This window comes from Mus caroli, unplaced genomic scaffold (genome assembly GCF_978045245.1).
Source record: "Mus caroli unplaced genomic scaffold, Mus_caroli_1 scaffold_10, whole genome shotgun sequence".
Lineage (NCBI taxonomy): Eukaryota > Metazoa > Chordata > Mammalia > Rodentia > Muridae > Mus > Mus caroli.
The window spans coordinates 50864786-50879018 of record NW_028227265.1 but is presented as its reverse complement, the minus strand read 5'-3'; the positions used below and the strand labels follow the sequence as shown (position 1 = coordinate 50879018).

Below are 14233 nucleotides of genomic sequence, written 5' to 3'. Positions count from 1 at the left end.
GTTATCTGGTTCTCTGGAGTCTAACTTCTTGAGTTCTTTGTAAATATTGGATATTAGCCCTCTATCAGACGTAGGGTTGGTAAAGATCTTCTCCCAACCTGTGGTTGCTGTTTTGTCCTATTGCTTTGCAATTTTATGAGGTCCCATTTGTCTACTGTCGATCTTAGAGCATAAGCCATTGGTGTTCTGTTCAGGAACTTTTCCCCTGTGCTCATGTGTTCGAGGCTTTCCCCCACTTTCTCTTCTATTAGATTCAGAGTTTTCCACTGAACCAAAAGCTTACTGGTTTGGCTAGACTGGCTGGCCAAGGAGCACTCCAGCACCCTCATCTGTCTGTCTCTGTTCTCCAGTGCTAGAATTATAGGGGCCCTTGATGGTTTGAATAGGAATGACCCCATAGACTCACGTGTTTGAATGCTTGGCCAAAGCAAGTGGTACTATTAGGAGGTGTGGCCTTGTTAGAGGAAGTGTGTCACTGTGTGTGTGTGTGTGTGTGTGTGTGTGTGTGTGTGGTCTTAAATTCTTGTGAAACACATCCAGTCTCCTGGCTCTCTGCAGATCAAGATGAAAAACTCTCTGCTCCTCCATCACTATGTCTGCCTTAATGCTGCCATGCTTCCTGCCATGATGATAATGGACTAAACCTCAGAAACTATAAGCCTGTTCTAATTAAATGTTTTCTTTGATAAGAGTCGCCTTGGTCATGGTGTCTCCTCACAGCAATGACACCCTAGTTAAGACAGGCATGCTGTCACACCAGGCTTTTTACAAGGGTGCAGGGGACCTGAGGTCTTTATGCTTACTCAGCAAACCCTTTTCTGACAGCCACCTCCCTAGCCCTAGCATGTACTGCTTTATCCTCAGTCTGCAGGTAGCTAAACACCCACTCAAAGCCAGAGAGTTAAGTTAGATTTTGAATTGTTCAGTTACAATTATGGCAGGAGTGCTCTAAGTAACGAGGGGAGAGTCTTGAAAATTCATTTCTAAGAGTCAAACACAGAACAGCATTGCATACCCAAATTTACTGGACCAGGAATATCAAAGTTGGCCATCATATCTTACAAACTTTACTTGTGCAATAGCTACCTCTCAAAAATATTCAGTAAATAAAGAAAAATACTAGTCACTCAAGCAAAAAGTATAGAGACTAGAAACTGGTTTTTGTTTAGTGAAGTTCAGCGACAACTCTTATGTCTCACGAGACTTAAAAGTTGGTATAGACATATTATTTTAAAGACTCACTGCTCCTCCAACTCTTCATTTGTTTTCAATAAAGCTACACATTGTGCTATAGACAGCACTGTAGATTCCACCCCCAGTGTCCATCCGACCCACTCACTGCTGTGAAGCTGCTCCCCAGGCCCATGCATGCAGGCTTAGCCACTTGGTGAAGCTGGAATGCCATGCGGCAAATTTTTCATCAGTTCAACTAAAGTGTAACGTATAGTTTACATAGCAAGGCAATGTAAAGATACATGCCAGAGTTTTACCTTAGGAACGCAGAATGCAGAAGTTAAGCACTCGCTTAAGAGGTATGAACAAATCAAAGGGACAATAATCTAAGGAAAACAATTCTCTTTACCCAAGAAGCCAAGTACTCAGGTTATCCTGGACCATTCACTGTTACCCTCAAGGCTTCAAAGATTAAAGAAAGAAATTCATCAAGTGATTATTTTGCTCAGCAAATTTCAATGTTTCCACTGAGCTGCCAGTTCATGTCTTAGCTCTGCAATCTTAATTAAGAGCTGAACTTACAACTGCCACTGGCCACACAACAATTTTATTTATGCTGTTTTGAGTTTATAGAGAAAATGGAAACTACTGTAACAGATTCCGTACTTTCTCACGAGTGTAGTATAAACAAATCTTCCTGCTCACCTCTAAGCCACACATTCGTATTGTGGACACACGCTGCTTGTTCTACAGCTAAACACTGCTACAGACACTATTAACCTTGAAGGCCCAGAGTCCTCTCTTGAGTCCAACCAGAGGCTAAATCCCAGTTCCTTCATGTACAATCAGAAATACAAAAAGCATCTATTTTGCATTAAAAATCAAACCCCCAAACAAAACCTAGTATGAGAGGAAAGCTGGTTTGGTGGGTAAGGGCTTGCTGTTTCAGCGTGAGACCCTGGGTTTGGCTTCACAGGACCATTAGAAGGTAGGTGCCCTGAGACACACCTGTAACTCTGGCACTAGGGACATCAACAGGAGGCCCCAGGGGACTTGCTAACTAGCCTCGCCTAGCCAAAACAGTGAGCTCCAGCTTCCCTGAGAGATCACGTGAGGAGCTTTGTAGAGCCCATTAAAGTCAACCCCTGGCCTCCAAATGGAATGTGTATACACATACCATTAACCCACACACAGACACACACTCTCATATTGTAAGTAAAATCCATGTTTTGAAAAACAAAGTTCATAGTAAATGTAGGAAATGTTTTCAGCTTAATACTGCATGTTTACTGGGGGAAGAAAAGGAAGCTTATTTAAAGGTAAGGTAAGTCCCTGTAGTGTCCTATTCCATAGAGAAAAGTCAATGTAAGCAGATGCAGATTCTACTTACAGTGCTGTTCAGATACTTAAACAAGGTGAATGCAAACACATTGGCCTTTTAAACTATATGTTATAACACATGTACACACATCCTGACTACATGTGGATTGACTGTGTATTTCTCTACATTAAAAAGTCTACAGTTGAATCAGATTGCTCAGTGGTTGACATGGGCCTCTCTTACAGAGGACCCAGGTTGGTTCCCAGAACTTACCCAGGTGACACACAACCACTTGTAACTTCAGTTCCAGGGAACGCAACATCCTTCCACCTCAAAATGTAGGGATTATTAATTTCACCTCTGCCTATACCACTTATGCTTTAGGACGAAAAAACTGGTGAAAAAAACCTATAAACTAGGTTTGACAGTACTCAGTGCTTTAAAACTGTTAACTGTACCCTTCTCTCTGTTAAGCCTGGTCTTTATTTCAGTTAACATCCACCTCTTCCGAGGCAATTCACACTTCCTGGAGGACTTTACTAAGCCTCCATTGCAGGGAAGACATGGTTTGGGTCCCTGGCACTTCCTCTCCAGAGAGAGAAACACACCAGTAGCGGCATATCTCACAAAGGCTGCAAGACTGGGATGGAATTATATACAGAGGGCTACCAAGACAAGACTGAGCCCAGACATGGCACATCACCACGAGGAGGGTTTCTGAACCCTTGAGCCAAGTTGGACATAGGCCACCAGCCTTAGTTAGCAAGGGCACTGAGTCTCTGGCTTTGAAAGTACAATCTACCCTGCAGAAGGAGACAGGTGGCTGTAGGAGTGCAGGGCCACTTTCGTCCCTGGGTGAGAGACCAAGATCTCTGGGTTAGCCTCCCCAGGGTCAATTGTCCGATATTAGGAGGTTCTCATCAGCGGGTCTGGGCCAGGACCAGACAATCTGTGCGTATGATCCTACATCTTTATGAGCTGGCTAGCTGGATACCATGGTAGGAGGGCACAAGAAAACCAATAGCTCTGGACTCCTGCTTCCCTGTGTGCCCACAATCTACACTGTATAAAAAGATAGGCGCTTTGCTCTGAAGACTTCAGGCCACATGAGAGGAGGAGCTGGACGCAAACCCCTCATTTGTTCTCTAGCGTACTTTCTGCTCGGTGGTTTGAAAGGATGCTTTTGAAGTTATACGGAACAAGTATGGTTGACTCAAACTCGATTTATTCATCACGCAGGAAGCTAGACCCTTTGCATTAGTCTTCATTAGGCTTCCTTGGTACACCCTGTTACTTAATGACTTGCCCATAAATCCATTTTGTACAAGTAAATTGGTCTTGACACCACAATTTTTTCCATCACTTGGCTCAAGTAATTTTAAGTTTTCATCTTTTAAATTGGATAAGGCAGAAGGAATAGTTCTGACAATTTCTGAAGCAAGAGATAAGACTCTTGAACCATAAACACAAGAAAAAGAGTTCCTTCTGCCAGGGTCACCTTGGTAAAAGTTCTTCCTTCAAAATTAGATACACTCACGTCTACAACTGCGGCGTCACCCTCTCCTGCCTCCTATGCAGGCCCGTGTAAGTGACCTATTTTCATAAGTGCATGGTCATGGCACTCTATTTCCTGTGAGAAGCCACCAAGAGGTCTAGTAAGAGAATATTTGCTCTACAGCAACTTTTTTCATAGTTAAACAATGAAGTAAAGGGAAGGGCACACGCAGTATGTATATCAAACTGTATTCACCCAGTGATCTATTAGCCATGTTAGACTCAGTCTCCAACGAGATTTTAAAACTTCAAGAGGACAAGAAAAATCTTACTTCTCTAGTAGTCTCGGCACCTGAACAGACTGTGTGTGGAAGAGGCATTCAAAGATGGTGTCAAAAAGTCCAATCCCTCCTTTACCCATCTACAACCATAGCTACTAAACAGGCATAGCTACAAAAGCATCATGCATGTACTTCAACAGCTACGAACCTGCAATTCCTTCTTTAACAACCATTAAATACTAAAAGAAAGGAAAACAGAAACGCTTGGTGGTGAGACCCACGCCTAGGAAGAAGCCTGGTCACATACAGATTTCTGACACTTACTCAGTGTTTGCTTCTTACTGCATTGGGGCAGGGGCAGAAGCAGCTGCTCCAGCGTGCATATGATGTCAGAGGTCACCCTTTCGAGTCCACAAGTCCAGGAACTAAACTTGGGTGTCCAGGTTTGGCCCTGACAATTGGGTTACTTAGGTAACTCCTAAAAGCAAGCTGTCCTCAACCAGAGGCGACTTTTGTGCCCTACCCTGGGGACATCTGAAAATGTCTACAGTCTGTATTGTCACTACAGGAGAGTGGTAACTAGGATCTAGTTTACAGAGGTCAGGGATGTCCCTCAACACTCTACAGTGTACAGCAGTGGTTCTCACCCTTCCTAATGTGTGATCCCTTAATACAGTTCCTCATGGTATGGTGACCCCAACCATTAAGTTATTTTTATTGCTACTGTTATGATTTGTAATGTAAATCTCTGATATGCACGTGCGATTCCTGAGGAAGGGTTACCAGACACCCCCAAAGGGGCTGTGACCTTGGGGTGAGAACTGCTGGCTTAAGAGGGCAGCACTCGAGTGGTGGGAGTGGTTCAACACGTCAGCTGACAGAAACGCTGCCAGGCAGCCCTAGCCACCACCTCGTTCCCTCTCTCTCAGTTTTCTGGCTTAACCACCACAGGATTTTAGGAAAGTCGAGCCTTGGTGTGAGAACCAGATGCTGAGTACGCAAGCCCCTGTGTCTGTTAAAGTGTTTACGGATCCAGCCAACCTTGGCTCACCTGGTAAACCGAAGCTGTAATTACTTGTCCAACGGTCTCTCTGCTACCCAGACACAGACTTTCCCCTTGCTGTACTCCCTAAGCAATACTCTACTGCAACCGTTGACATTAAATGGCACGTTGTGAGTAATCTAGAGATGATGTGAAGGGCACAGGAAGACTGCACAGGTTATATGTAAACACAGAGGAAACCTGAACGTCCATGCACTTTTCAGTACTGGGAGGGATAACAGTAGCATTTATCAGAAGTATCTGATCCGAACACGGGGAAGCTGGAAGCAATCATCAAAATCTTGAAAGAGTTGACATTCAAAAAAAATAAATAAATTTCTAGTGCTGAACACAAAAACGTAACTTTTCTATTTTCCAGTCCCTCAATCCAAAAGGAGAAAACAAGCCAGGGAGTTAAAAACAAAACAAAACTTTCTTTTAAAAAGTTCTATTGTCTAGTAGGCCACCCTTCAGTGAGAGAAGAGCTGCTGCAGTAGTTAGGGGTACTCACTTGGGAGGCAGGAAACCTGAGTTCTAATCTCTGCTACTTAATTATCTGTGCAGCTTGAGCAACTCATCACCATGTCACGGCCCCAGGCTCATCTGCAAAATAAGGGAGTTAGGCTAGATGGGTACTGGCTGTCTCTTCCTGTTCCAGCATCTCATCTAATTAACATGTGCAGTCAGTCAGTATGTCTGTCTCTCTCTCTCTCTCTCTCTCTCTGTGTCTCTCTCTCTCTCACACACACACAGCCACAGCCAGCAAGTTCAAACTCCCAATAGTAATTCCAAAGTGAGGCTGTGCTTTGCTACTTTAGAACCACAGTAGGCCCTTTCACGGTTTTGAAGAGCCAGATAAATTACTAACACTTTAAGAAAAACCAGCCTCGCAATGTGCAAGAACCATCTATGCTAGTAATTGAAATTTTGAGAAATAGAAGTTAAGGCATCACGATATCGTACGGGATGTGAAAATGAAGCAAAAAACTCACACCCAAAGACGTCAGTCTGGGAAACAGCTGAATAATTTATGAGATCCACACAATAAAACAGGGGGCCCAAACGAGATCAATGAATTTTAAAATCACAACTTGTCTCATTTTAATGTAAGGATAAAACTAAATACTGGTGAGTGGTTAAAAACCTTGGTGGTCTTAGCTGAAACAGAAAGAGGCCCACACAAGAGAAAGGGAGTTGGTGTGCTGAGGCCGTCAGCAAGAACCATTTCCTCCGCTCGTCAGTATTTACGACTTTCCGTCGCGCAGGGCTCGCGGGTGGAGGAGGGCGCCGAAGTCGCGCGCCATCGTACCCCTGGGCGCTCACCCCAATCGGCGCGAAGCGCGCGCGCCACGGGAGCGCGCCCAGCACCGCGAGCCCGCGTGGCCCGGACCAGGGAGCATCTCCTGGTACGCAGGCCCGGCTCGAGGCGCTCCCCGCCAGCTCGGACCATCCGCGGCCTAGGCCAGCCGCTCCCACCCGGAGCGCCCGCCCGCATCCACTCGTCCCTCCCAGGCCGCGGGCTCACCTTGCAGCCGGATCCAGAACGCTCACAGGCCGGGCCTCCGCGGACGCGCGCGCCGAAAACCGAAACCGCCCCCGGCAGCGGCTTTCCAATCTCACCCAATCAGCGTCCTCCTTGCCTATGGCGACCCGCGCGGATCAAAAACAGTCAGAACGCGCTAGTGAGCTGGCTGCCAAGAACGGGTATGTTTAATGGTACCTTTGGCACCCAGCCAGGGCTTGAAGTAAAGGTCCGATATTCTGATATTCTCTCTTTTGCCAGAAAATAGAATACGAAAGCAAAACAACCAACCAAGAGGTAGAAGTGATCTTTTGTGTGTGTGTGTGTTTACAGTAAAGAACCTTAAAATATTAAGAAACGGTAACTTACAGTTAAAACGATGGCTGTTGAGCACCCCGAAATAGCCTTAAATACTTTAAAACAAATAAAAGTTAAAAGCCTTAAACCCTCAAACTAACTTCTGCATATAAATTAAATGTATAAAGAGATTGCTTCCATGGAAATGCTGAAACAAAAAAAAAATAATAATTCAAAGCAACTCTGAATTATAATGGCATCAATTAGAAAACGTTACAAATTAGTTTAATTGGAAATTGCATGCAGATACTATTTAAGTAGTGTATGGGAACTTGGTTAGGGATACTTCATGAATTCTTAATGCATGCTTTTTATTTATGGAAGGAAAAAAATCACAGGAAGACGATTTCTTCTACCCCCATGGTCTCTTTATATTTTAACTTATAATTTATATTTATATTTTAAATTTTAATTCTGTTTCTGTTGTTTAACATTCAACAAAGTTATAATACCTTCAAACAACAGCTACATAACCCTGTTAGGTGTTACAGGATCTAAGATGCAGAATTGTTTTCTGAAACACAAAGTGGATTCCTCCTTTTCTACGTGCCTTTGGTTGATATCCCAGACAGTGAACAACTGGGTGGAATTTGGAAAAGAACAGGAACATCCTTCTGTCTGTCTGTAAAATTCCAGTTGATGTCAAGACCAAATAATTACAGACATTGATCAAACAGCATTTTAGGCTCTTGAAATATAAAATTAGGAACACAGGTAAAGTCACATTTAAATCAAAGAAGGAACACGCTATGCTTTGTCCCTAAAATAAAAACTGCTTTATAGGTCAAATTGGGGGCTGAGGATTTAGCTTAGTGGTAGCATATCTAGTGTGCATGAACATCTCTGGCACTACAGTGGTAGTGGCATAGTGGCACTCACACCTGTAATCCTAGCACCCAGGCATGAGTGCAGGAAAATCAGAAATCCAAGATCATCCTCAGCTACAGAATGAGTTTGAGACCAGCCTGGGCTATTTGAGACCTTGTCTAAAAAAAGAAAAAAGAAAAAAAATCAAATTGTGCTACATACTACATTTCTTACTGACTGTAATTATGTATGACATACGTATTATATAGAGAGATGAAATAGGTAGGTAGACATGGATATAAGCATAGCTGCTCTCACTTTAGCACAGAGCTGTGATTCAGCCACTGAGTCTGGCTGGTGAACAGGCAGGCAGAAGAGTTTTGGGGGCCTGGTTCATCTGCAGAGTAGTTGCCACTGTCTTCGAGGGCACGAGTCTATAAAGTCACAAGGCAACAATTGGTTGGGCCAACAAATGTATAAATCTGTGGTTATCCTGAGAAACCCCTCAGTAGCTTAGAACAGGCCTTTACCAAAACACCAGACAGCTTCCCACATTCTGTGTGTGCACTTGCCAGCATCTTTTACTGTATTTACAAGAAAAAACGTGTGCAAAACTTCTTCCAGATTCCTGTTGAAAAGCCAGTCTTTAAAATCCTGCACATAACGTTAATTTATTAGGGAGACTTTTTAACATCATAAAAATAATTCAGAAAAGCTTAGCTCAGTTTACTTAGCTCAGTGCTAGATTAATATGCTTGAATTATTATGCAGAGGTTAGGGTTGTACACTGATATACACTGTATGGGTTTTGACACATGCATAATGTATGTGTCCACATTTATAACATAGAGATACTCATTTTTAACATAGGGAACATCCTCTGGGCTTCAGCCTTCCTCTCAGCCATGCCAGTCACGTGTTACTTTCCTTTCATGGTGATTTTTGTCCTTCATAGTGTCACTGACTTGTTACCCTGTGACCAAGCCTTTTCAGATTGGCTTGGGTCCCTCCAGGCCTTCATAAGTCATGTCCTTTTAAGTGTTGAGTAGTAAACAGTCCAATCGTATCCAGCACAGTCGCTTTCACTCACTAAGGGTCAGCCTGGTTGTGGCCAAGCTATGGCAGTTACCAAAAGGTTGTTATAAATATCCCTATGTAGGTGTTTGTGCGGAATTAAGTTTTGAATCTTTAATTTTAAAAAGATTTTTATTTACTTTATGGGAATAACTGCTTTCCTTACACATGTGCACCTGCATGTGGGTGCCTGTGCAAGAAGAAAGCAATGGATCCCCTCAAGCTGGAGTTGTAGGTGATTGGGGTGCTAAGAACAGATCTTTGGTCTTCTGGAAGAGTCACAAGCACTCTGAATCACTGAGTTTACCTCCCCAGTCCTGTAGTTAAGTTTTAAGCCATTTGGGCAAACGTTAAGGAACCGGTGCTGGGTCATACAGTAGGTGTTTAGATCTGCAAGGACTGCTGCGCTGTCTTGAGCGCATCTCTCCTTTTCCCAGGCCCCCAGCATGGAGCTGTGCCTTCTGTTGCTCCCCATCCTTACTAGCACCTCACATCCCCAGTATTTCAGATCTGGGCCACTCTGAGGAGCACACTAGAGAATCTTATTGAGAGTTGTCCTAACTTACAGTTTCTTACTGACATGTGATGTGGGTGGGGCATATTTCCTTATGTGTGGTGACAAATGGATGTCCTCTCTTGTCATGTCTGCTCCGGTCTTTGGTCTATTTTTGAATTATTGTCAAGTTAGAGGTGCACATATATATGCCAGAGGGCAATGTTGAGTGTCATTTCTTGGAACACACACACACACACACACACACACACACACACACACACATTTAAAGAGTTATTTATTTTGTGTATGTGAGTACATTCTCTATCTCTTTAGACACACCAGAAGAGAGCATTAGATCCTCTTACAGAAACTTGTGGGCCACCATGTGGTTGCTGGGAACTGAACCCGGGACCCCTGGAAGAGTCGTCAGTGCTCCTAACCACTGAGCCATCTCTCTGTTTTGAGACAGGGCTTGCTTACTCAGTTAAGATGGCTTACCAATGAGCCTATGGATCTACCTGCCTCTGCCTCTCCAGAACTGGGATAACAAACATACCTCATCATGCCTAGCTTTTTATGTGGGTCCTGAGGATAAAACTCGGGTCCTGTGTTTGCCCAGCAAGCACTTTCCTGACTGAACTGTCTCCTCACCCTCAAAGCAATTCTTTGTAGCCTTTGAAAAGCTCTGTTCTTCATTGTCGTGTTTTTAGAAGAGAAGGTCTCCTGCCTGGTTCATCCCATGAAGTATACGTCAGCCCTGTGAGTGCATGACTGACTGGATGGTAGAAACAGGCATTGGATTGGATTGGCCAACATTTTCCAAAGCATATTTGGATATTGAACATCAGCATTACACTTCCAAGAACTTTGACTGATCTCGTTTGAACCCTGCATTAGCCAGTATGACACACTGGCAGGGACCCAGGCCTTTCCTTGACCTTCAGTCTGGATAATAGAAACAGCTAAGCCACGCTACTCTAGGTCCACTCTTCGGCCATTTTCAAGGGATGTGGAAACTATTTGTTAAAACAAATGAGAAGACATTCTTGATTTGACTCCAGAGTTGAATATCTTCTGAGATATCCATATGCTAATTGATTGAGAGGCAAATGACTAAGGAAAATTAGTAGCTTGTTAGTGCTGTGATAAAACATGACCAACAGCAGCTTATAGAAGAAAGAGTTTATAGTTCCAGAAAGTCCATAGTGGTTTGGAAGGCACTGCAGTAGATGAGCAAAGCAGAAAGCTGAGAGATCACATCTTCATCCATATGCATGAAGCTGAAGGGGAGGGAGATGAGGGAGGGTGCATAGGAGTGGAGGGCAAGGTGAGGGCAGAAGGGAGGAAGAGTCCAAGACCCCCAGACTCCCAGACACCCAAATACACAGACACACAGACAAAAACAGTCACCGACACAGAGAGACAGAGAGACAGACAGAAATACCCAGAAATCTGGGGCCAGGCTATAGAACTCTGACTTCCCCCCACCTCAACTCCCACGGATACATTCACTACTGCAGCCACAGTAAGGTACTTCTTCCAGCAAGGCTGTACCTCCTAAAAGCTTCCTATTCCCCCCCAAATAGCGCCCCCAACAGGGGGCTAAGAACTTAAATCTTTAAGCCTATGAAAAATATTTTTCATTTAAAAAATCACAAAAGCCAATATGTCTTTTGTTTTTACATAAAAGAGTTTCCATTCTGCATTGTGAGCACTTGGCTTCAGATATGTTTGATAAGGTCATACAAGCGTTTGGACTTCATTACTATCATTTTGGTGTAGCATGGATGTTAGTCAATGGACTCTGGGTCTGAACCCCATGAGCAAGTTTCCCCGAACACTGTGGGGCTTTACGCTGTGAACTCCAGAAAGCCTCTCCTAGCTGCAGAATGTGGTGAAATCGCTGTAAAACTGCCCTTGTATTTTAATCAAGATGAACTTGAAAGGTGAACAGTATAAGTGGGGGAAATTATTTATAATTTGGTAATAAAAGTTTATGTCTAACACTGCAAATTTCATACATCTGCTATGTGCTGGCTCTGGGATATGAAACAATTGAAGTTGCCTTTACATTTGGCCTTATATGAAAGGTCATAAATTAGAATGGTAGCGTTCGTCCTTTCTCCGAGCTCAGAAAATTTCCATATTAACATCTTCACCTCAAACATAAATGGTTACCCAGCTACAAGGAAAAGAGGTGCATTGGCCTTCATGAATTACAGTTTATGTTGGAAACCTGTGGTACACACGCCGACACGCTGCTTTCCGACCTCAGTGGAGCTAGGTTTACTGCAGTGGAGCTAATTCAAACTGCATGGGCAACTTGAATAAATAAAGAACAGCATATGACACTTGGGCATATTTTAGCTATCAGCAAAAGGTTGCCAGGGTGTGCACTTATTCTAACGCTTAAAATGCATTTTTATATCTTCAAGGGTCTCTCCTTCCACCTTACTCCATATACCTCGACCAAGCTGCTTACAAATAAGCTTGCTTTCAATTTTTAAGTTTTTATTTCTAATGTGGTTTTAACTGATAATGTGACAATTTTGGTTTTTTTTTTTTTGTTCCCTACAGAAAAAATACACAACTCATTCTATTATGACCTATAATGAGTAAATTCATTCCAACATATTGATGGATTGGACCCATGCTTTATGTTTAGACTTTCAAAAATTGTTTATAGCAAAAAAAAAAAAAAAACAGATGTCCTTAATTTTCCAGTGTGGAATATCAAATCCATATGCTTTGCTGGTGTAGGCTGCTTCCACCGACCTGTTGGTGGGAAGTATAGTGAATTGTAAACAAACAGCACCAAGCTCGACAGCAATCCTAAGACCCCAGACCTTCACGCACAGAGAGCACAGAAGTTTAAGGCAAATGTTAGTTCTCAGTAACCTTTAGCATTAGGAGCTGCCTTTCTCAGAGAAGGTAAAATATAGCTGAAAATTACTAACGTGTTATCATGGCTTAGTCTGGCAAGTCTGCTGTAACAATGTACCCTCGATTGGGTAGACATGCTTAGTCCGGGAAGTCTGCTGTAACAATGTACTCTAGACTGGGTAGACTGGGCGATTACAAACAGCAAACATCCATTACTCACAGTTATTAGGCCAGGAAGCCCAGGATACAGGTATCAGCAGGTTTGGAATCTGTCCTAGACTCTCTGTGGTCTTGATAGCACCTTCTGCATTTGTTTTCATGAGGAGGAAGGTAGCAAGGTCTTGCGCACGTCTGACTCGACCGGCAAGAACAACGCTGCAACAGGATCCTTCTGCACACGTTTATTGGGAGAGCTTGATTGTAGAGGCGAAGAGACCCCGAGCCCAGAACTGGTGCTGCTTATATAGGCCTAGGAGAGGCGTGTCTCACACCCGGATTGGTTATGCACTATACCTCATTTGCATGTTCCTCATCTGATTGGCTACTTTCTCTCAGTATCTCACAGAACCTCATTAACATACCTCATTTGCATGTCTCACATTTGATTGGTTATTCTCTCAGTACCTCATTATCATACCTCATTTGCATGTCTCACATCTGATTGGTTATTCTCTTAGTACTTTGCAGAGCCTCATTATCATGCCCGGGCCAGGCAGTGTTTTGGTGAAAAACTTTACTGCATAAGTAAGCATTGGTCGTTTGCTCAAACTTATGTGTGGTGGCCAGCAGAAGCCTGCGCCACTCTGCAACGGCACATGTGGCTTCCCACAGCAAGGAAGCTCACTCTTAGCATCTTACATGAAGGCACAATCCAGTCATGAAGGAGAGCCCCTACAACTCCATCACTTTTCAAAGGCCCAACCTCTTTTTGCTTTTGCCTTTAAAATGTATTGCTGTGGTTATTGTTGTAGTTTTTGTTGTTAACCTTGTGGGTGCTTGTCCTTCTTGGCGGTGGGGGTAGGGAGTGGCACAGCATCCAGTAGTCACAGGGAAACTGTGGCTGGCTCTCACCTTCTTCCTTTATGCTCCTCCCAGGCCGCCAGGCTTGTGCTGTGGTGCTTATATTTACCGAGCTATCCAGCTTGCCCATCTTTTAGGGTTTTGAGACAAGTTCTCACTGTACAGCTATGCTGGTTAGTTTTGTCAACTTGACACAAGCTGGAGTCGTCTGGGAAGAGGAAAGCATCATTCAGAAAATGCTGTCATCAGTCTGACCTGTGGGGAGGGAGGGCCCAGCCCACTGTAGGTGGTGCCATGTAAAGAGAACATCTTGTTGGCCTGGTCGGCCATCACTGGGAAGAGAGGCCCCTTGGTCTTGAAAACTTTATATGTGCCAGTACAGGGGAATGCCAGGGCCAAGAAGCGGGAGTGGGTGGGTAGGGGAGCAGGGCAGAGAGAGGGTATAGGGAACTTTCTGGATAGCATTTGAAATGCATATAAAGAAAATATCTAATAGAAATAAATAAGGAAAAAAAAGAGAGAACATCTTGTGTACTGTACTGATGCATCACCTGTCAATAAAAATGCTGTTGGCCTATTAGCTTAGGTGGGAAATAGGAATTCTAGGATAGTCAGACAGGGCTTTGCCTGAACTCTGAGGAAGGTGGTCCACGTAAACCTGAGGAGAGGTAACTCAAAAGCAGGTTAACTGAGTTACAAGCTGGCAGGAACAAGCCAAAGCTTATGGCCTATAAATGTATTCATATATAATTAAATCTCAGAA

At 43.6% G+C, this 14233-nt stretch overlaps 1 protein-coding gene across 2 annotated transcripts in view; it reads right to left on the bottom strand.

The window, feature by feature from the left end:
• The window catches only part of Lsm6 (LSM6 homolog, U6 small nuclear RNA and mRNA degradation associated), a 41728-nt gene extending 34807 nt beyond the window's left edge, over window positions 1-6921 (bottom strand). The window contains exon 1 of one of the 2 annotated variants that reach the window (XM_021170412.3): window positions 6837-6921. The gene's annotated coding sequence lies outside the window, so the exon portion shown is untranslated. Of the gene's footprint in view, window positions 1-5822; window positions 5911-6836 lie in introns of those variants that run through there. The other variant, XM_085843801.1, reaches the window with a different exon arrangement.
• Window positions 6922-14233: the final 7312 nt, after the last annotated feature.